The sequence below is a fragment of the Pinus tabuliformis genome, chromosome J (assembly GCF_031772625.1).
Source record: "Pinus tabuliformis cultivar Carrire ecotype Pingquan chromosome J, CPIR1, whole genome shotgun sequence".
Taxonomy (NCBI): domain Eukaryota; kingdom Viridiplantae; phylum Streptophyta; class Pinopsida; order Pinales; family Pinaceae; genus Pinus; species Pinus tabuliformis.
The window spans coordinates 382,573,071-382,597,271 of NC_142295.1; positions in this window are offsets into that span (position 1 = coordinate 382,573,071).

Here is a 24,201-nt window from a genome sequence, read left to right on the forward strand (position 1 = left end):
TTGATTAGCTCCTGTCCTTCGTCCCTAAAAGCCTCGATAGCGTCATGCAGCTTCAATCGCTTGCCAGCCCATACTGGTCCTTCTGCCGACAACCCGGATACTTCTGCTATCACAGCGTCTGATACAGTGATTTGCCTACCTCTTACCATGGATTGTCCATTCTGTAGATTCCGTAAAAATTCGATGGCAATTTCCTCGTTGGGTGGTTGAAATCTCATAAAGTATGCTATCCATCCTGCACGGGCCAGAATTTCCCTGGCTTCATTAGTGACAGCCAGTGTTAAAGGTTCTTGGCACACTGTTCTTCCTCCCATGATGCTTGAATTCTGCAAACGATTAGTGTAGTGGAGATAGCACAGCAACGAACAGAGCCGAGTGATGGAACAACAAATGGTTGTAATGGCTCTATCAGGTGATACTTTATAAACATAAATACCGTTATTGAGGACTGTTATAATGCCACATGCTCTATGATCATGGAATGTCGTATTGTTCTACAAAATCAAATGAAAATATGACAACGCATGCATAAGTACACTGGAGGTCCTCGCCCCCCTTCGAAATAATAGGTCGCCTACGACCAAATGAATGAAAGGATAACGCGCTGGCAGCAAAGTACAGGGGTGATGGATTGGCAAGGTACGCATATTAATGAAAGGATCATAAATAATATTGGAGTGATGAAAACAAGGCGTGTAACGAGAATTATCCATAAGTGATAAGATGCCGTGAGGTGATGCGATAAAGAAAAAGGACAACATACGCAAGAAAAGTGCTTTACTGCCTTTATTCCACTTAACTGTTGTGATTGATTAAAAAGATTAACGCATGCAAAAAGGTTCACGGTAAAGTAGGAGCATAGTCTCTCTGTAGAAATATGAAAACATAAGAAGAGGACATTATAATAATTATTGATGTAAAATAAAACTCCAATACCATCAGCAGAGCTTCTGTTGCCTGTAGGCGTCTATAGCCTCGACAAAGTTGCTTTCTAACCCTTTGGAACCATGGTCCTCTATGTATAATTGGGGAAGTGCATTATGATATCTAGAGTAGAGACCAATGTGCTAGCATGGTAACCATATGAACACATTGCCATTCATTGGGAAGTAGCGAAAGTGGTTAGGCTGGCTCGTGATGAGACCTCCTATCCTCCATATGTGGAAAAAAATCATAAAATTGTTAGTGAATATATATATATATATATATATATATATATATATATTGTTATATATATATATATATATATATATATATATATATATATATATATATTGTTAGTTATATATATATATATATATATATATATTATTATTATTATTTTTACACTCCCCATTATATACATAGAGGGTGGTTCAGCACTCCTTAAGAGTAGGGATCGCAGAAGAAGTTTGAAAAAATCAATAGAAAAAAATATACCCATAATCTTATTGATAATACACAGAGAGAGTTATACGGGAAAATGGGGAACCAACATGGTACAGATAATCAATCAGTTTAATTTATAGTGGAAATGAGGACAGTGAAGTGATATAGATAACTGTGTCCTTTCTTTTTCGATCATCACAAAGAAATCTTGTTAAAGATGATAATATTCAAGATATTTGCCTGTTCCAGTAGACTCCATACTTGTTGTCCTTAAATATGTATTGTACTTTTTATGCCATAAAGAGGATCATAAAGAGTGAACTGGGATGGTCTAGGGATGATTATACAAGGAAGGGAAAAAGGGTGTTCTCAAAAATACTTATAAGGTGTTGTTCCTTGAAGGGAATAGTAAAATAAAAACCCACACAAAAAGTGTTGTTCCTTATAGGTAACAGCAGCTGTTCCCTGCAAGGAACAACAAAGAAAAATACACAAAAGAAGTGTTGTTCCTTATAGGGAACAACAAAGAAAACAGATGCAAAAAGGTGTTGTTCCCTATAGGGAACAACAAGGGGAATACACACGAAAATTGTTGTTCCCTGTAGGGAACAACAAGGGAAATACACACTAAAATTGTTGTTCCCTATAGGGAACAACAACTGTTCCTTATAGGGAACAACAAAGGAAAATGCACGCAAAAAATGTTGTTCCCTGTAGGGAACAGCAGATGTTCCCTATAGGGAACAACAAAGCAAAATACACACGAAAATTGTTGTTCCCTATAGGGAACTGTTAGCTCTACTATGCAGCGCTGACTTTCTAAGGTCATGGAGGAGTTCCGGTCTGTGTGATGGTGTCTTCAAAGGGGCCCCTCATGGGTCATTTTCCCTTTTCCTTTCTCTATGCCACCTCCATTCCTCTATTTTTCTTCTAAACCCTCCTTATTCCCTGAATAAGCCTCCTAAAACCTGACAAAGCCCCTTTTGGCCTTAGCCCCAAGAGGCAAACCCCAATCCCATCATAAAACCACACCCATATGACCTCGTGTGCTCATAAACCCATCGCGCCTCTTTCCCACCGTTGATTAACCCCTGCTGATCTAACGGCCCACATCGCGCCCGATAAAGTAACCTGTCTGATTACTCTCCACCGTCAGATCCTTCTCTGCCACGATCCGACGCTTTTTTCTCTTTCCGCACCCATAACTCAATCGAACGATAGCATGCGATGAGAGCGGTTTTTCTCTCTCATCCGCTGCTATGTGTCGATCGCTGAGTGGAATCGCGTGACTCTCGGCTTTTACCGCTTCATGCCCAAAAGCGGTGCGATGAATACCATTACCACCCATCCAAACCGCCCGCGCCCGTTAAATGACCACGCAACTCCTTATCCCGATGGCTGTTCGATCCGTCCGCTGAAGATCTAATGGCCCCAATTCACCCTGCTCCCACCTTGGCCTGTAGCCTCCATCGAGCCCTCTCCGCTGTCCGTTTCCTCGATCCGACGATCATCCTTCCTTCTCATCCCGATTGATTGTTTGCCCATGCATTCCACGTCCTTGACCACTCTGTTTCCCAAGGAAGGAGATAACCAGTTTTCCAGTACCAGTCACAGTCAGTTCCCAACAACCATATTTAACAGAAGACATGGCCAAGAGGGGAAAGGACGCAACATGACCCTGTAACCAAATTTATCAGTTATGGACTTCACTAGTGTGAGCACTCCAACAGCCAAAAGGGACAGCGCAGCACCTGAGTAGATTGGATTCATCCATTGAAGCAAGCAAGCATGATTAGAGACTCCATCAGGCAGTTAAATGCAGTTGGTGGTCAATTATGACCCCTCCATACCTAAATGGCCAAGTGCCCCTGTAATGTAAATCTATAAATACCAGAAGCAAGATGTAATCAAGGTTGGCATTTGATGTAAGGTTCAACTTCTGGAGACTATAGATATTTTGTCACTAGAAGCATCTCATCTTCATTTTCAGCTAATACAAGCTTCTTTTGCTGTTAACTGTTCACTTTCCATTTTCCTCTGTTTTAAGCTATGCCTGATATGCTATGTTCTTGATCTTTGAGGTTTAACATTAGATAGTTGTCATCCTATCTCTGTGTTAGAATCTTGTATGCATCATTGAATAGGTGGTCCAAGTTTCTTTCTATCTAATGCAAGAGAGTTGTCATCCTGTCTTTGCATTAATAGATTAGATTTACAGACTTCTTTACTATTTGCAGTTGGCCATCACATGGTCTTGTGCATTTGCTGGTGTGGTTAGTATTATCCATATTCACCTAATACCTCAACTGTGAGCAATTGGTGGTCTAAAGCCTTGTAGTCTGGGGGTGTTCATGCGTGTCTGGAGTGAAACAAAGTAGAAGTGGTTATCTGGATTGAACTAAACCATCATTCCTTCCATTAAACCTGCAACAATAGTTGAATTTATATGTTACCAGGCATCTCTGAGCTACAACCTAGGAGAGTTTCTTGGAATCGTAACATAATTGGCGCCATTGCCGAGGAGAGGTGATTGAAGCTCAACTTCCCTAGGACAATGACACAGATCCTGCTTTGATGATAGACAAAGTCTGGACACATTTCTGGTTGTAATCATCTATCTGGCAACTCTACTGGAGGACCAACCTTTTGGCGACTCCACATCACAGTTCTGGCTCAGTTTGTGAGGCATACCTGGAGAAATCCTTAGAAATCACCAGCTGACCCAGTGCCTGACCCTGAGAAGATTGTTAAGCAGAAAAAGATCATTCAGAAAGGAGCATCAGGATCAGGTAAGCCTAAACAATCTTATGTATCTCTGCAAGAGAGGCTTGTAACTGAGCATGTTCATTTTGAAAATATAGAGCCTAGCATTACCAGTGAAGAAATAATCCTAGAGATTCATAAAGCTCCTTGTTCAATAAGTTCCCCTTTGGATCTCAGTCCAAAGAAAACCTCCCCTATAGTCCATCATATTCCTTTATCCTTGTCAGTCATTTCTCAGCTCCCTACCTTCCAAACTGCCAGTACCTTTCCATCTACCCCAGTCATGGCAGGCCCACAAGCTCCTACTAAAATGGAAAGAATCATAGCTGCTAGGTATGGACCCCTGGTCCTGCCTATCCCTTTGAATGCCATGCCTGCAGGAGAATATTAGAAATATATGCCTAAGTTCACTGGTACAGAGGGAGTAACAACTGAAGAGCACCTTGAGTCTTTTTATAGCTATGCTGATAACCTAGATATCAGTGAAGATGATGTGTGGATGAGAGTATTTGTCCAAAGCCTTGATGGAGAGGCTAGAAAGTGGTTCAGAGAGTTGACCCCTAGGTCTATAGCAGATATTGAAGCATTAGATGATGTGTTTTTAAAGAATTGGGGAGATAAGAAAGACCTGCTATACTACCATACTGAGTTTGGCAACCTCAAAAGGGAAAATGGGGAGTCATTGTCTGACTTTAATAAGAGATTCAATCAGATGTATAGCAAAATACCAGCTAAAGTTAAGCCTACCCCCACTTCTGCCAAAATCACCTATGCTAATGCCTTTGAATCTGACTTCTACCTGCTATTAAGAGAAAGAAGATGTGCTTCTCTAGCTGAAATGAAAGATGCAGCCTTAGAGGTAATGGACTAGCAGAATCATCCAACAAGAGCCTAATAAGGATAATCAAAAAGTTGCTGGAAGAAAACAAAAGGAACTGGGATTCCAAGCTAAAGTATGCATTGTGGGCTGACAGGGTGACCACCAAGAAGTCCATGGGGAATTCTCCATTCAAGTTGGTATATGGCACTGAGGTTGTATTCCCAATTCATTTGACCCTCCCTGTGGCCAAGTTCTTGCAGGAAGAGCAAAATGAGGAAGATGACATGGAAAAAAGGATTAGTGAGTTGGCAGAAGTTCACCAGATCAAGGATTAGTTGATTGAAAAATCTGCAGCACATCAAAAGAGAATCAAGGAGGCCTTTGACAGAAAGGAAAAGAGGGACAATTTTCAAGTTGGAGACTTGGTGCTCAAATGGGATGCACTGAAGGAAAAGAAAGGAAATCATGGGAAGTTCGATGCTCTGTGGACTGGACCCTTTGTCATTTCTCAGATCCAAGGGAACAACACTTTCATACTGCAAAGTGTGGAAGGAGAAACAATTTTTGATGGCCCAGTCAATGGGCGGTTTTTGAAGATTTATGTTGTTTAAGGCCTTCAGGCCTTAGCATTGTAAATATGTTCTTTGTTTCAAGTTTTAGTATAGGCTTAATTAGACTCCATGCCTAATGGAACACTAGGAATTATTGCTAATCTTGTTTTGTATGAAAGGCAGTGGTCTACAGTTCTTGAAACCTCATAGGGAGGATTTCATCCCTAGAAGGAGCCATTGTTAGCTCTGCTATGCAGCGCTGACTTTCTAAGGTCATGGAGGAGTTCCGTTCTGTGTGATGGTGTCTTCAAAGGGGCCCCTCATGGGTCATTTTTCCTTTTCCTTCTATCCTGCTCTCTCTATGCCACCTCCATTCCTCTATTTTTCTTCTAAACCCTCCTTATTCCCTAAATAAGCCTCCCGAAACCCGACAAAGCCCCTTTTGGCCTTAGCCTCAAGCGCCAAACCCCAATCCCGTCATAGAACCGCACCCATATGACCTCGCACACTCATAAACCCATCACGCCTCTTTCTTGCCGTTGATTAACCCTCGCCGATCTAATGGCCCACATCATGGCCGATAAAGTAACCTGCGCAATTACTCTCCACTATTAGATCCTTCTTTGCCACGATCCGACGCTTTTTGCTCTTTCTGTGCCCGTAACTCAATCGAACGATAGCGTGCGATGAGAGCGGTTTTTCTCTCTCATCCGCTGCTATGTGTCTATCACTGAGTGGAATCGCATGACTCTCGGCTTTTACCACTTCATGTCCGAAAGTGGTGCGATGAATACCATTACCGCACATCCAAACCGCCTGCACCCATTAAATGACCATGCAACTCCTTAGCCCGATGTTCGTCTGATCTGTCCACCGCAGATCTGATAACCCCAATTCACCCTGCTCCCACCTCGGCCTGTAGCCTCTGTCGAGCCATCTCTGCCATCCGTTTCCTCAATCCGACGGTCATCCTTCCTTCTCATCCCGATTGACTATTTTCCCATGCATTCCACGTCCTTGACCACTCTGTTGCCCAAGGAAGGAGATAACCAGTTTTCCAGTACCAGTCACAGTCAGTTCCCAACAACCATATTTAACAGAAGACATGGCCAAGAGGGAAAAGGACGCAGCACGACCCTATAACTGAATTTATCAGTTATGGACTCCACTGGTACGAGCACTCCAACAACCAAAAGGGACAGCGCAACACCTGAGCAGATCAGATTCATCCACTGAAGCAAGCAAGCATGATCAAAGACTCCATTAGGTAGTTAAATGCGGTTGGTGGTCAATTATGACCCCTCCATACCTAAATGGCCAAGTGCCCCTGTAATGTAAATCTATAAATACCCAGAAGCAAGATGTAATCAAGGTTGGCATTTGATGTAAGGTTCAACTTCTAGAGACTGTAGATATTTTGTCACTTGCAGCGTCTCGTCTTCATTTTCAGCTAATACAAGCTTCTTTTGTTGTTAACTGCTCACTTTCCATTTTCCTCTGTTCTAAGTTGTGCCTGATATGCTATGTTCTTGATCTTTGAGGTTTAACATTAAATAACTGTCATCCTATCTCTGTGTTAGAATCTTGTATGCATCATTGAATAGGTGGTCTAGGTTTCTTTCTATCTAAGGCAAGAGAGCTGTCATCCTGTCTTTGCATTAATAGATTAGATTTACAGACTTCTTTACTAGTTGCAGCTGGCCATCACATGGTCTTGTGCATTTTCTGGTGTGGTTAGTATTCTCCATATTCACCTAATACCTCAACTGTGAGCAATTGATGGTCTAAAGCCTTGTAGTCTGGGGGTGTTCACGCATGTATGGAGTGAAACAAAGTAGAAGTGGTTATCTAGCTTGAACTAAACTATCACTCCTTCCATTAAACCTGCAACAATAGTTGAATTTATATGTTACTAGGCATCTTTGAGCTACAACCTAGGAGAGTTTCTTGGAATCGTAACAGGAACAACAACTGTTCCTTGTAGGAAACAGCGAGGGAAATACACACTAAAATTATTGCTCCCTGTAGGGAACAACGAAGGAAAATGCACGTAAAAATTAATGTTCCGTATAGGGAACAACAACTATTTCCTGTAGGGAACAACAAAGCAAAATACACACGAAAATTGTTGTTCCCTGTAGGGAACAGCCGCTGTTCCCTGTAGGGAACAACAAGGGAAAATGCACGCAAAAATTGTTTTTCCCTATAGGAAACAACAAGGGAAAATACACAAGAAAATTGTTGTTCCTTGTAGGGAACAACATGAGAAAATGCAAACGAAAAGTGATGTTCCCTAGAGGGAACAACAACTGTTCCCAGTAGGGAACAACAAAGGAAAAATAGAGAGAAAAACTAAAAACAATCTACTATCCAAGAAAATCCAATCAAATAGAAAGAAAACAGAAAGGAAAATTTATGTACAGGTTTCAAAAAATAAATTCTTCACTGGACTGGTGCTGTCGAAGGGTTGCCCTCTTCAGCGAGAATTTGTATTGTGGAATCTTCCCGTATCTATTGGCAAAAGGATTCCCTTATAAGCAATTTGTGATAGAGGCGTACTCGATGTCCATTTTCTTTAAAAGAGTAGCCAGGCCCTTCAATGGTGGCTAATGGAAGGGTACCAATATCATGCACCTCTTGTATCTCGTAGGGGCCTAACCATCTGGTCTGGAGTTTGCCCAGGAAATCCTAGAACCTAGAATCATACAGAAGTGCCCAATCACCTTCATGGAAGATCTTTTTCTTGATGAGGGCATCATGCCATTTTGCTCTTTGTTGTTGGATCAGTGTAGTGTATTGAAGAGTTGATAGTTGGATTTCATCCAATTCATTAATTTGATGTAGTCTGTTAACCTTTGCTTCATTCAGATCCAGACCTACTTCTTGGGCTATCCTCAATGTCTGAATTTCAAATTCTATTGGGAAGATAGGTTATTTTCCAAACACTAGTTGATATGGGGAGTACCTTGTGGTATTCCTCCAAGTCGTGTGATATGCCCACAGGGCTTCTAGCAATCGAGTAGCCCAGTCATGTCTATGTGAGGCGACTGTCTTTGTTAGTATAGCCTCGATTACTTTGTTGGTACTTTTTACCTAGCCGTTTTCCTGCGGGTGGTATGGAGATATGATTTTGTGCATAATATGATGATTTTTTAATGTAGCAGCAAGCTTATGGCCTACAAATTGTGGCCCTCCATCCGTAATTATTTCTCTGGGCAAACCATACCATACGAAAATTTGGAAAATAAAATGGATTACTGTGTCCTCTGTTGCCCTTGGTAATGCTTCTGCCTCCACCCATTTAGTCACATATTCTATTGCAACCAGCATATATGTCTTTTGATTAGATTATGGGTTTATTAGGCCAATGAAATCTAATGCCTAGTGTTCAAAAGGTTCAATGACTAACTGTGGATGCAGGGGCATCTTGTGAGACTGGCCAGGGTGGCCCATTCTTTGGCAACTATCACATGCCTGGACAAACTTCTTGGCGTCCTTAAAAATGGTGGGCCAATAGTAGCCCATCTGTAAGACTTTATCTCTAGTCCTGCGATTCTGTAAAGTGTCCACCGCAAGGCCCATCATGGCAGGCTTTTAGGATATTGAAGATTTTGTCTTCCCTAACACACCTTCGGATATTCATATCGACTCCTGTGTGAAAGAGGCATTCTCTGATCCAGGAGAACCGAGTGCTGCGTTGTACTATTAGTTTTCTTTCACTGGGCATCAGGTGCTTGGGTAATTTTCCAACTGCTAGGTAATTTGTGACATCAGCGTACCATGGTGTTTTCACAGTTACAGAAAATAGGTGCTCATCGAGAAACTGGTCTTCTACTGCTACTGCATCGTCTGTCTTTGGCACACGTGAGAGGAAGTCTGCCACCAGATTTTCCTTTCCTGGTCGATCCTTGATTGTTATGTCGAATTCCTGCAAAAGGATTAACCATTGTGTCACTCTTCCATTCGTAATAGGTTTATTAGCTAAATATTTGATAGCAGAGTGATCAGTATACAAAACCACAAGGTATCTTGTTATATAGTGTCTGAATTTGTTAATAGCATAGATTACAGCTAGAAACTCTTTCTCGGTCACGGTGTAATTCAACTCGGCAGGAGTTAAATTTTTGCTAATGTAGTATATCGCATAAGGTTTCTTATCTTCCTCTTGGCCGAGAACTGCTCCAATGGCGGTATCTGATGCATCAGATGAAATCTGAAATGGTAAATCCCAGTTCGGGCCCCGTAGTACTGGGGCTGTTGATACTAGTTGTTTTAACTCTTCAAAGGCAATGCCACATTTGTTATCCCATATAAAATCGATATTTCCTGTTAAAGCATATAATGGTGTAGCAATTTGGGAGAAGTTCTTTATAAATCTTCGATAATATCCAGAAAATCCCAAAAAACTATGTACCTCAGTTTGAGTGCAGGGGGTAGGTATTAAGAGGATTATCTGAATTTTTGCTGGATCTACCTGAATTCCAGTTGTTGAGATGTAATGACCCAGGATGAGGCCCTCGGTCATCATCATGTGGCATTTCTCGTGGCTTAAGCAGAGCCTGGTAGCAATGCATCTTTGTAGGACTTTCTCCAGCGTCTGTAATGCCGGCTCAAAGTCATCTCCATAGGGTGTAAAATCGTCCATGTACACCTCGAGTCCCTCGTTTATCAAATCTGCAAAAATGCTGAGTATGGCTCTCTGGAATGTGGCAGGTGCATTGCACAGTCCGAAAGGTAATACCCTGTAAGCAAACGTCCCCCAGGGGTAGGTGAAGGTAGTCTTATCTTGGTCTTTAGGGGCAATTTGGATTTGGTTGTAGCCACTGAAGTCGTCTAAGAAAGAGAAGAATTTTTTACCTGCCAATGTGTCTAGCACCTGGTCAATGAATAGGAGGGGAAAATGATCTTTTTGTGTTGCTTTATTAAGCTCTCTATAGTCAACACATATACGCCACTTCCCATTCTTTTTAGGAACCACAACTAATGGAGAAACCCATTTGCTATCAAATATAGGATAGATGAAATTTACATCTAACAGTTTTTGTAGTTTGGCTTTAACAACATCCTTTAGGTGAGGGTTTAATCTTCGTTGAGGTTGTCGAATGGGTCTCGCATCTTTCTCAGTATAGATGTGGTGCATACATAATTGGGGGTCAATCCCTTTCATATTTGGGTAATCCCAAGCGAAAGCCTCTTTATATTTTCTAAGGAGTTGAATAAGCCTCTGCTGCTGGTCATTAGTCAGGTTTTTGTTAATGTTTAGGACTTTCCCTGGCTCAATTTCAATGGGTTTGCTATTATAAACAGTTGTTGTTGGTATTGTTTGGTCATTGATATCTTTTAAGGGATATTCTTCAATTTCGTTATCCAGGGCTGCTTCAATCATGTGACATTTTAGATTAGATACGGCACCTAGGTAGTTAATGTAAGTGTTAATAATGTCATCTTCTGTTTGATTCTTAAATTCAAGAGCATCTGCTACAGTTAGTGGTGATCGAATATTTTCAGTTAAATATGTTACAGGTTGTTTCCTAGTTTTTATTATAGTTAGGCTTAGCTGAGCTGGAGGATATAAAGCTAGGTTCTTCACATTGCTTCCTCTTGCTATAGTCATATTGCCTGTTCGACAACTTATGTAAGCATCCGCGGTCATTAGCCAAGGTCTTCCTAGTATTAGAGGATGTCCATCTAGCAGGTTTTTAGGATTAATAATCAACAAATCTGCTGGGTATTCCCAAGAATCAACAGACACCATTACATCCTGTAATGTCCCTTCTGTTTTGACAACTGATCGGTCAGCAAGTTCCAACAAAGTTGTAGTTAGATCTAAGGCTGTGATGCCAAGTCTTAGACAGATTGTTGTTGTGAGAATATTAATGGCTACCCCTAGATCGACTAATGCATTGGGGAAGGAAAATCCATTTATTTGTATTATGACTATAGGGTTTCCCGGGTCCTCATATTTCACCGGTGTTTCTTTGCCTGATAATGAATCAGACAAAGCTCTGACTACGTGGACAGTTGGTTTTGTTTTTATTTTTCTTGTAGGCTTTTTGGTACACAATTCCTTAATGGTTTTTGCATAAATTGGAATGTCCTGAATAGCTTGGAGGAGGGGTATTTTTACACAAAGATTTTTTAATTCTCCCAGGAGATCAAAATCGGGATATTCGATTGGGCGAGGTATAATCAATATTTCTGGGAATGGTGGAGAAGAGGTAATAGTTTGATCGTGGCTCTTCTGTTTAACTGTATTCTTCGTTTGAGGTGTTTGTTCTACAAGTAACGGTTCTTCTAATTGTATATTTTTATCACCCTCTGACTCAATTATCCATCCAGACCTCAATTTGAGTTCATTACACTCTCTCAACTCAGTTTTTGGCTCTAGCCCTTCAATAATTTGTACCGACTGGACTGGTCTATTGTTGGGATTCGGGTTGGGCTGGGCTGGGAGTTGTGGTCATAAGTTGGATTGAGGATTCTGTTGTAATGTGTAAGGTGCTGGTAGCGTAGGTTGAGGCAGGGGGATTGTTCCTACTGGCTGGTTTGTAGGTCTTTGCCAGTTTGACTGCCAGTTTTGGTTTTGTGAAGTGGAGGGTGGCCATTGAGATGGATATGGGTTGTTCTGCCAGAATGGTGGAAAGTAAGAGGAATTTGGCCAACTATTGTTTTGATTTGACTGATTGGACCAAGGTGGCATAGAGAATGCTTGTGGTGACCAATTAGGAAAAGGTGGTTGGTTCTACCATGTAGCTCCTATGTATTGCTGAGAATTATATTGCGAGGGCTGAAAGAATGAAGATGGGTCGGTAGGCATACCTGTTTGTCATGCTTTCCATTGGCGACGCTGATTTAACAGGTAGACTGGTTCCGTTTCTTCCTCTGCCTCTTTGAAGACTGCTTTTAACCCTGGGAGCGATGGGAAATTTTCTGTGGCATGATCTTTAGTGCATATGGCACAGGTCTGTACCATATCCAGTGGGCATTCTTTATGACTATGTTTCTTCCTGCATCGAGGGAAAAAAATCACTAGGTTCTGTTCTGCTTCGGCCTGCTTCTACTTGGCTTGCATGATGTCTAATTGTGTTGTCAAAGTTCCCAAGATATCTATTTTGAAATCTTCCAGCAGGTTGCCGATTTCTGTACGAGTAATGCTTCCGCCAGAGATTTTGCTGTCCCTAGTGGTCATATCGCGTTCTGCTAGTTTCAGTCTTGTATTGCCTCTTGAACACCTGATACAAAAATTAATAATGTTAACATAGTCTTCTTGATATATATCACCTTTACCCATAATATTTAATGTCTCTATCCATTGGTCTTTCATCCCCTTAATTAGTGTGGTTTTTAGCACATTATCAGGCAGAGGCAATTGTTTGGTCAATTTAGTGTGATCTAAATTGCTATTTAAAATGTCAATCCGAGATTCGTAAGCTGATGAAGTGAAGTGTACTATATGTACTAGATAACCATTTCCTTAATCTTTTGTCGTTTTTGAGTTTTTAGTTTATTTTTGGATTTATCTTTCCCTAATGTGTGATGGTGAAAATGAAAGTGAAGTATGAAGTATGGATGGTGATGGTGGTTTCTACAGTGATTTTCTCAAACTTGAAAGTGCTCAAGAAGAAAGCTTTAAAACAACTAAACTGAAATCAATTCTTAAGAGGAAATAAATGCATCAAACAGTGAACTAATGACAATGGCCCAGTATCCTTGCTGTTGAATGAAAAGAAAGTAAAAACTGAACTTAAAGCAACTCAAACAAAAAACAAAGCAACTAATTCACACTACTTAAACTCTTCAGATCCTTTACCCTTCATCTGAATCTACCTTGTGGGAAGCAATCATGAATAAGTCAAGCAATATGCTATCTAAATGGCAAGAAATTAAATTGCATAAAAGAAACTAGTCACACTACTTTAACTCTTCTGGTCCTTTACCCTTCAGCTCAATCTACCTTGTGGGAAGCAACCATGAATAAGTTTAAGCAATATGATAACTAAATTGCAAGAAATTAAATTGCAGAAAGGAAACTAATCACACTACTTCAACTCTTCTGATCCTTTACCCTTCAGCTCAATCTACCTTGTGTGAAGCAATCATGAATAAGTTTAAGCAATATGATAATTAAATCACACTACAGTTAGTAATATTCCGATTTCTTGCTAATAGAGTCACTTCACTATAGAAAGAAACCATAAATTGATGAGCAATATGATATCTAAATAACAAAAATAAATAAGCAAATCACAACTTGAAAAAGACAATACTGAAATTAAACTTCAGAAAATGAAAGTTAGCAGGAAGGACAAGATGATCTCATGTGTCAATAGTTATCAAAAAGATGAAAATTTGCCCGGGCTGTCTAAGAAAACCTGCAGAAAAGCACTGATCAACTGACGACTATAAGAAAACAAAGGTGAAAATATAAACAGCAGTGAGTTAAGAAACATTAAAACAACGTGTTATGTACAAGCTAAAGATTATGAAAGCAGAAACATAATAAAACCAAATGAAAACTTTACAAGGCTTCAGCGTTCAGGGGCCCTCTGCCACTTCAGCCAGTCAACGAGTAATCACACGAATGAACTCAGAAAAGTCTTCTCATGTATTAAAGCAGCAACATATATAAAACAGTGGGGTGATAACAACAACAGTTCAGAAATTACATATCCAAAAAGCTTCTTTACAGCGTTCATCGACGCATTATTTATAATGAAAAAGTGCTGAACTAACTAACTGAATCCTACGCTATTAACTACGTTGCCAAAGACACGTAGATCCCTTCAGCCGAGATCTAGCGTAACTGTCATCATGTCTATTAAATCTCCGGAGTGGTAGCTGTTGGATTCAGGTTACGGGAATGATCTCCAGGTGTGCCGGTGTCTTCGTGAGCTGAGGACTGTGCCACGTAAACGCTCACATGCTCAAAACAGAGACGTGCCACCACTGAACTCCTTAGTTGGCTTTGCCTTTGACCCTCGTTGACCGTGACCTTCCGTGGATGATTTAGCTGATTTGAAGGGACACGTTCCATGTATCCATCACCTAGAGCTTGCCCATGTGGCTCGTTTCTTCATAGGACACCTGTAGCACAACTTTTAACAAAATAGCTGCGGAATCCTGTGCTGGCTGCGGAAACCTGTGTTGGCTGCGGAAACTGACAAGTTTCCGCAGCTGCATGAAAAAAAAAACTAAACCAAACAACAGTCATAAGCATAGTCAGAAAACCATGTAAAAAGCTCTTTTTAAACTACAATGCAATGATTTAACAACTGGGTGGATGAAATAAGTGGAAAAGGAAGGCTGAGAGGGTGTATAGGAAGGTGCAGGTTTGAGGCTCAACATACCCCCACTGTGAAGGTGTTGCATGTCCTCATGCAACCAAAATTGAGTTATTTCCCTCTAATCCACATGTTCTGAGGCTTCTGCAAGGACATCTAGCCCTCTTTTCTTCTTCTTTGATGCTAACATCATCCTTGGCTTCCTGACTAGACATTTGAACTTGAGGTTAATCAATGCTCTGCTTAACTTTTTGCACTTCTTCTTCAGTTTTCTGTTTTTCTTTTGCCACAGTCCTAAATGGAGCATAGTGTTATCATGGACAATCTTGTCTACTTTACTCTGCTCTTTGAGTGCTTCATTTTCCTGTATGATATGTCTATTTAGGACTTCTAACTCAAATATTTCCTGTTTCAAAGACTGAACTTGTGCATCAAGTGGCAGAGAGGTACTTGGTCCTGCAGCTGATTGTTCTAAGGTTTCCAGGTAATTGTATGCCTCTTGCTGATTAGGATCTACCTCAGGTGTCTTTCTCGGACTAGGCTCGAAATCTGGTGGAGGAGGAAGACTGCTCTCTCTTTCCGGCCGAAAAGGGCTTTCCTCACGTGGAGGACTTGACTCAATGCTTGGCTGAGTTGGAGATTTCTCAAGTGTCTCTTCATCTAAATCAATAAAGTGAGACTGTTTTTCTTTGGTTTTATTCCCCTTCCCTTTTAGCCTAGTGCTCCTTCTTAAGTATGAACTAGTACTCTTCTCTGGTGCACTCTGTTTTCCTTTTTGCTTTTTCTTGGCTATGGCAGCAGCTTGAAGATCTATTAATCTTTCTGACAGAGGTTGATAATCCTCTTCTATGGATTGCTCAGGGGATGGATAAACTTCTTGGATGGTTCTTTTGCCTTTTTCTTTTCTCTGTTTCTTACTTTTAGCTCTATCTTCTTCTTCTTTTTGGACTGTTTCTTGAATTTCTATTGTAGGGGAGTCTTGGATTGTAATGTTCTTTTCTTTCCTCCTACTTTTCCTTGGAATCTTTGGTGGACTGCTTCCAGAGGCCTCAGATGGCTCTTGGAAGTAGTTTCTTGTCAAGAATTGCTCCCAAGTATCCTTAGTTTTCTTCAACTGATCCTCAATAAAAAATTTTATGAGCCCATGATGGTAGAAATGAGGTTTAATGTTGCCTACGTGTTTTTGAACTGTAAAACTCATCTTTTTCAAACTTGATAGCAGAAAATGAGGCAAATTAAGAGTGTGACCGTCTATGAAATTCATCATCAGTTTAACATGATACATATACATAGAGCCAAAACGACCTTCACACGTGATAAATTTCTGGATGACTAACAGTAAACTAGACCATTCCTCTTTTAGTACATGAACAGGGATGCCTCTTGTAAAAACGGTGGTATCCATACCTTGATTTTGTAGCATGATTCTCCATATTTGATCGTCCACACTTCTATTTTTAAACCACCTTTCACCTTCTTGAGGTAGGCCCGTGGCAGCTGCTACTGTGGCCTCGGTCACTGTGAAATTTAAGTCTCCAACCTCCACTGTTTGTCCATTAAAAGACCGTGCAAAAGCTTTGGTCACCTCCTTGTTATAGCCTTTAAACTTCTGGATAAATCGTAGCCATCTGAATTTCTTCAGCAATTCCTTAACTTGAGGATAACCCTCCAAGTATTTCGGTCCTTCCGGCTCAGCTCTCAGTAATTTTCCCATCCTCTGTTTTAAATTCCACTGAGAGTTCTTCTGTGTGTGAGGGTTTAAGGGAAAAAAATAACTCTGTTACAGGGTTTAGGATAGACTGTAGTGACTGCAGTCAGGGTTTAGAACGAACTGTAGTGGCTGCAGTTAGAAATGGAGAACAGTGAATGGAAATACCCGAATTACAGGAGGAACAGTGGGTGAGCAGCAGTAAACGAGTTCATGAAATGAAATGCGGATGCATGCGAGGAGTATGGTATAAGTGGAGTGTAAGTGGAGTAATAAGCGAGTGGAGTAACGGCGGAACTCTTTCGAATCAAATGACTGCATATGAAATTTTACACGTCTCAACAGACGGCTGCGGAAATTACGGCTAAGAAGAGCCGTAACACAATAGGTCACGTCTCAAGAGTACGGGTAATAAATGGAAGTGCAGTCAGTCTTGAGTTTAAACTCGGGATAATCATGAGACCATTAGGGCAATGAATGCGAGGTGTGTGGATTAACAAGCCATTAACGAGGATTAGTGGAATAAGAGTGGTAGTGGAGCTATCGTATCAAATCATTGCTCATAGTAGAACTTGTTATGGTTTAATGACTATGCGTAATTATGACTTGAATTGTTATTTGATAAAGATTTTTGATCATACCTTTGTCATTTCTTGCTCAAGGCTTCTAACCAATTGCTCTTCTTTGTTATCTTGGAGATGCCCCATGTCTTTAGCTCAATTACACCTGCATTTCATGATGATTGCACTAACAATTGACTGGAAATTTTGAAAACAGAGTGATGCTGGCTGCGGAAATCATTTCTGGCTGCGGAAACGGTTCCCAACTGCGGAAACTGAGACAGCACCCCCTTAACTGCACAAAGATAGTTAGAGGAAAACCAACTGAATGAAAATAGTCTTGAAGGGGACTTTTATTGATGGAGTGAAATGGAATGAGTGAAATGAAGTGGGAGTGAAGTAAAATGGAAATGAGATGGAGGTGAAGTGAAATGACAAGTGAGATAAAGTGAAGATGGAAAGAGAAGGAGAGGAGATTTTTTTTTTGGAAAATATAGTGTCAGGTGTCCCTGATTTTCACTCTACATTTTCTGCATAAGACCGCCAATCTGTGATTGGTTTTCAGGCTTATACACATTTTTTTTTTTTTTCAAAAACTGAAGGAAACAAAGATTAGGCTGATGGGGGAGAAGAATTCTTCTCCACCAGCCTTATTGCAGAATTCTCTTGAAACATTTTGACAAATTCCTCTTTTGAGAGTGGTTTATGATAAATTTTCAATCGGTGGCCATTCACAATAAGAGGAGTCTGAAATTCATCAATGGTCTTGATTCTTACCGCTCCATTGTTAAAGACTTTATCAATCTCATATGGCCCAAGCCAATGAGTCTGAAACTTCCCTTTGAAGTCTTTAAACTTGGAATCAAACAGTAAAGCCCAATCTCCCTCTTGAAACTTTCTTTCTTTGATATATCTGTCATGCCACTTAGCTCTTTGATGTTGAACTAGATCAGTCCTTAAAATTGCATCTTGTCTGATCTCATCTAGCTCATTCAGCTGCTCCATTCTATGCTTTTGGGCTTCTGATAGATTCATCCCCAACTGAACTGCCATCTTGAAAGTTTTGACTTGAAACTCAATGGGGAGCAGGACTTCTTTCCCATAAACAAGTTCATAGGGAGAATGTCCTATTATGTTCCTCCATGTAGTTCTGTAGGCCCATAAGGCTTCAGGGAGCCTTTCTGCCCAATCTCTTCTGTGGAGATGAACAGTTTTGGTGATGATGCTCTCAAGAAATTTGTTTGTAGATTCCACTTGGCCATTTGCTTGCGGATGGTAAGGAGTAGATTTTCTGTGCTTGATTTTGTATTCTTCCATCAGCTTCTCCATCAAGTTAGATGTAAATTGACTTCCCTGATTTGTCAAAATGTCTCTTGGGACACCAAAACGAGTAAAAATATCCTCAAAAAGAAATTGAATAACTGAATTTTCAGTGGCAGAAGGCAATGCTTTGGCTTCTACCCATTTAGTGACATAATCAGTACAAACCAATATATACTTCTTTTGTCTAGATGGTGGATTAATGGGTCCAATGAAATCTAAAGCCCATTTTTCAAAGGGTTCGATGAGTACCTGTGGTTGTAATGGCATTTCATTTGAGAGAGTCGGTCTCCCAACTCTTTGGCAGCTGTCACACCTTCTGACATATTGTTTTGCATCTTTGAAGAGAGAAGGCCAATAATATCCTAAAGAAAGGATTTTATAGGCCGTCCTCTTGTCAGCAAAGTGCCCACCGCATGGTTCATCATGACATGCCTTGAGGATGTCAGGCATTTCATCTTCCCGAACACATCTTCTGATCACACAATCTAGCCCTGTCTTAAACAATTCATTAGAAATCCATGAATAATTTGAACTCTCCTGAATAATTTTCCTTTTCTCATTAGGAAATAAGTGTGGAGGTAGCTTCCCTGTAACCAAATAGTTAGCAATATCTGCATACCAAGGAGTCTTAGTAGTTACTGCAAACAAATATTCATCTGGAAACTTATCCTCTATAGGAGAATCTTCGTTAGTATTTTGGATTCTAGACAAGAAATCAGCTACTATATTTTGTTTCCCTGGTCTATCTAACACAGTAATATTGAATTCTTGTAAAAGTAAAAGCCATCTTGTAACTCTGCCATTAGTAACAGGTTTGTTCATGAGATATATAATTGCAGAATGATCAGTATGGACAAAAGTTTCATAGCCTGTTATATAATGTTTAAACTTGTTGATTGCATGAACAACAGCTAAGAATTCTTTCTCAGTCACAGTATAGTTTAACTTAGTGGGAGTCAAATTTTTACTGGTGTAGTAAATGGCATAAGGAACTAAATCCTTTTGACCCAACACAGCTCCTAGAGCTGTATCTGAAGCATCTGTAGAAATATGGAAAGGAAGTTTCCAATTTGGTCCTCTCAAAATGGGTGCTTCAGATATTCTTGTTTTCAAAGTTTCAAATGCAGATTGACAATCAGGATCCCATTTGAATTCACAGTCTTTTGTAAGTAATTTGAAGAGTGGAGATGCTATTTTGGTGAAGTTTTCAATAAATCTTCTATAGTATCCAGTAAATCCAAGAAAACTTCTAACATCTTTTTGACAATTTGGAATAGGCAACTTGGAGATGACTTCAACTTTTGATCTATCAACTTTAATCCTATCTCCTGAAATATGATGTCCTAAAACAATCCCTTCAGTAAACATCATAAAGCATTTTTCATGATTTAATGATAGGTTTGTTTCTTTACATCTTATAAGGACTTTTTCCAAATTCTCTAATGCTTCTTCAAACAAATTACCATAAACTGTAAAATCATCCATATAAACCTCTACACAATCATGGATTAGATCAGAAAAGATTCCTAGTACTGCCCTTTGAAATGTTGCGGGTGCATTACATAATCCAAAAGGAAGTACTCGGTAAGCAAAATTTCCCCATGGACAGGTAAATGTGGTCTTGTCCTGATCTTCAAGTGCTACCTGAATCTGATTGTAACCACTAAAACCATCCAAAAATGAAAAATACTTTTTGCCTGCTAAAGTATCTAATACCTGATCGATAAAGGGTAAAGGAAAGTGATCCTTCAAGGTTGCTTTGTTCAATTCTCTATAATCAATGCAAACCCTCCATTTACCATTCTTTTTGGGTACTATAACCAAAGGAGAAACCCATCGGCTATCTGAAATTGGATAAATGAAGTTCACATTAAGTAACTTTTGGAGCTCTTCTTTCACTATCTCCCTAAGGTTTGGATTCATCCTTCTCTGAGGTTGTCTGATTGGTCTACTGTTTTCCTCAATGTAGATGTGGTGAATGCAAGTCTTAGGGTCAATACCTTTCATATCGGTATACTCCCATGCAAATGCAGTAGAATGTTTTTGCAAGATTTTGGTTAGCTCTTCCTGTTGTGATCTTTCCAAGTTTTTGTTGATATTCAATGTTTTACCTGGAAAGATCTCAATGGCGGAACTACCAAACTCTTCCATAGAGAAAAGAGACATTTGTCTAGATGATAGATACTCAATGTCAGAATCCAACTGAAATTGTGTGTGGTCATATTCTGAAGATGTTTCAAAGTTTTCTAATGTGTTCAGAATTTGACTATCTTCACTGATCTCAGAAATGGTAAAGACAGGTTGTATAGTATCTTCATCATCAATCCATTCATTATCTCTTATTTCTGTAATTGCTTCTGCTGGAGGATACAGATTGAATTTCTTTGTCGAATTACCATCAGAAATATACATATCCCCAGACCTAGAACTGATAAAAGCATCAGTTGTGGCTAGCCAAGGTCTTCCTAAGATGAGAGGATGTCCTCCTAGATTACTCTTGGGAGTTAAAATCATGAAATCCACTAGATATTCCCAAGAGTCTAAGGAGACTGAAATGTCTTCTAATACACCATCTGGTTTGATAATTGATCGATCTGCAAGTTGTAGTAAAGTAGGTGTAAAGAGAAGGTTAGGAAGTTTCAGCTGTTCCATAGTCTGTCTACTCATGATGTTGATAGCAGCCCCCAAATCAATCAAAGTATTTGGAATTTCTACCCCATTGATATGTGTTTTGACAATTGGACTACCGGGATCTACATACTTTTGCATAGTAATTTTTTCCATCATGATATCTGCAATTTTTCCTACCAGGTGGATTCTTCTTGTATCTCTTGGTTTCCTTCCTGGTTTTTTAAGACTCAACTCCTTTATTGTTTTTGCTAGAATAGGAATCTCTTTAATGGCTTGTAACAAGGGAATCTTGATACAGACATTCTTCAATTCATCTAGAAAATCATAGTCAGGCAACAAGATTTGTTTTTCCACTCCTTTGTCAATTTGTAATCTTTCAGGAAAAGGAGGTGTGGATGAAGATGCAGGTTGCTCAACTATAGGAGTTGTGGGGGTTAACTCTTTTTCTTTTTGTTTCTGAGTGTTTGGGTTTTGAAGAGATGCTTCAGAACCCTTATTGGCTTCAAGAGATTCTTCCTCAGAAATGCTTTGATTTTGGACATCTATAGAAGGTTTATCTAAAACTCTACCAGATCTAAGTTGTACATCATTGAGAGGAACAATCATATAGGCAGGAAATTGTTGACCTTCTATCATGTAAGCATTTTGAGGGTTTTTATTATTGGGGTTTGGCAATGGCTGAGAAGGAAGTTGATTTGACTTCTGTTGGAATGGGAGCAAGAGTTGAGAATTTGGATTCTGTTGAGAAGGTTGTTGTTGTTGAAATGGCAATGATAATTGTGGATTTTGATTTGGAAGTTGTGGAGCTTGTTGATTTTGAAAAGATGGAGGATATTGATAAAATTGAGCAAATCTCCCATAAGGATTTTGCATACCTTGTACCCATGATTGAAAAGGATTTTGAGGTTGGGACCAAGGTTGTTGCCAAGGATTCCAATTTGGTGGGGGTTGAAAATTCATAGAGTTGTTAAACCCTTGATTTTGTTGCCCCTGCCAAGGTCTCCTTGCAACAAAACAGAGAGACTCGATTGTATTTGGATCTTCTTGAAAGACAACTTTGAGCCCAGGAATTTCTTATTTTTTGAGAATTTTATGGATAAAACTTTTATGGAATATTTCTGTAAAGTTGCGGGCTGTTTTCCTTTAATGGAGGCCCGTGGATACTCGACAGCCTTTTATTATGCGGCTGAGTACAGGCAGTAGACATCAGGGATCTTAGGATCCTATACTGTGTATTAAAGTCATGAAAAATGACGAACCATGGGGAAGGTTGGCACCTCCTTGTATCAGGCAGTTTGTTGATCTGCTGGATGTTAACTCATCTCTTTTGTAGCTCTTTTATTATATAATAGAAAAGCTCGGCTTTTTTCTTTGGAAAAAAAAACTTTGAGCCCAGGAATCGAAGGACAATCCTTGGTCTCATGATTCTCTGAACAAATTACACATGTTTCTACAACTTTTGCATCCAAGGGACATTCCCTTAGAGCATGTTTCTTTCTACACTTTGGGCAAAAGATGGCCAAAGCCTCAGCTTCTGCTTTCTGCTTATTGTGAATCTTAAGAGTGTCTAGTTGCTCACTAAGAATCCCTAAGATGTCAGTCTTGAATTCATCAAGCATGTTGCCAATCTCAGCCCTACTTACTGATCCAGTTGCAGATTTGTTTGCTCTGATGAGAGAAGGATCTCTAGGCTCTTTTTGAGTTTTAGATTCCCCCCTTGAGAGATGGACACACAGTTCTGCTATATCATGAAGTGGAAGTTGAGATATGTCTCCTTTCCCCATCATGTTCAAAATATCTATCCATTCATCTCTAATGGCTTTTAATAGAAGGGCTTTCAAGGTCTCCTCATCTAAGTTACTCATTTTGGCTCTTTTCAGATTATATTGGAATCTTTCAAGTAAATATTCCAAGTTTTCATCTTCTTTTTGTACCATTTTGAATACCTCATCCTTGTGATTGGTGGGCATACAATAGTCCAGGTACCTATCCAAAAATGTTTGTTTCATATCATTCCAAGTCCTAATGGATTGAGTGAGTAACCCCATGAACCATTTCAAAGCTGCTCCTTTCAATGTTGAAGGAAATAGTTTGAGTTTTTGAGAGTCTTCCAGGTAATCATAAGTTCAACACACGACCTCAAACTCAAATAGAAATGTTTCAGGGTCCTCATTTCTTAACCCATGAAAGTCTGGGAGGATAGATGGTGAGATGTTCTTCATTGTGGCTCGAGAGTCCTCATCGACTATAGGAAATCCGAATGAATTATCTCCATCCCTATTTCCCCCAATGTTACCTCTACCTCCTCCATTATTTCCTCCTCCTCCTCCTCTACCTCTACCAAATCCATTTGCTCCTTCTTCTGTCATGGTAGTTTTCCCGGAGACTTCAGAGTCCTCTGGTTCTTCTACTAATGGCAAATGAGGAGGAATTTCTCCCTCTTCTTCCTCAGGTGATTCTACTTCTTCAATTACAATTTGTCTCCCTGTAGAAGGAAGGAAAGGATCTCTTCCTAATTCAGATTCGATGGATGGTGTGGGAGAGTCAACTATTGCCTCTTGAATTCCAGGAATCCTAGGGCTAGGAGTGTAGGTTGGAGATGATGGAGGTGTCTCTTGTCTATTCCTTGAAGTAGATGGAGTTGTAAAAATTGAACTCTTGGCTCTAGCTAAAAACCTTCCCCTAGAATCTCTTGCTCTATGCATGTCATTTTTTTATTTTTCTTCAAGTCGGGCTAATAATTCTCTTTCTGATCTTCCAGGTCACTCTAGGTGCAAGAAGAGAGCATACTCAAGAACTATTAAACCAATAACTTTCTCTTTTCTGATCCTCCAGATCACACTAAGTGCAAGAGGAGAGCATACTTGAGAGGTTATCAATTTTCCTTCCTTGAAATTTTCTTGTTTTTTTTTTAAGAAATTGGCTACCTAGTTTCACTTCCCCGGCAACGACGCCAAAATGTTTGGTCAATTTAGTGTGATCTAAATTGCTATTTAAAATGTCAATTCGGGATTCGTAAGATGACGAAGTGAAGTGTACTATATGTACTAGATAACCATTTCCTTAATCTTTTGTCGTTTTTGAGTTTTTAGTTTATTTTTGGATTTATCTTTCCCTAATGTGTGATGGTGAAAATGAAAGTGAAGTATGAAGTATGGATGGTGATGGTGGTTTCTACAGTGATTTTCTCAAACTT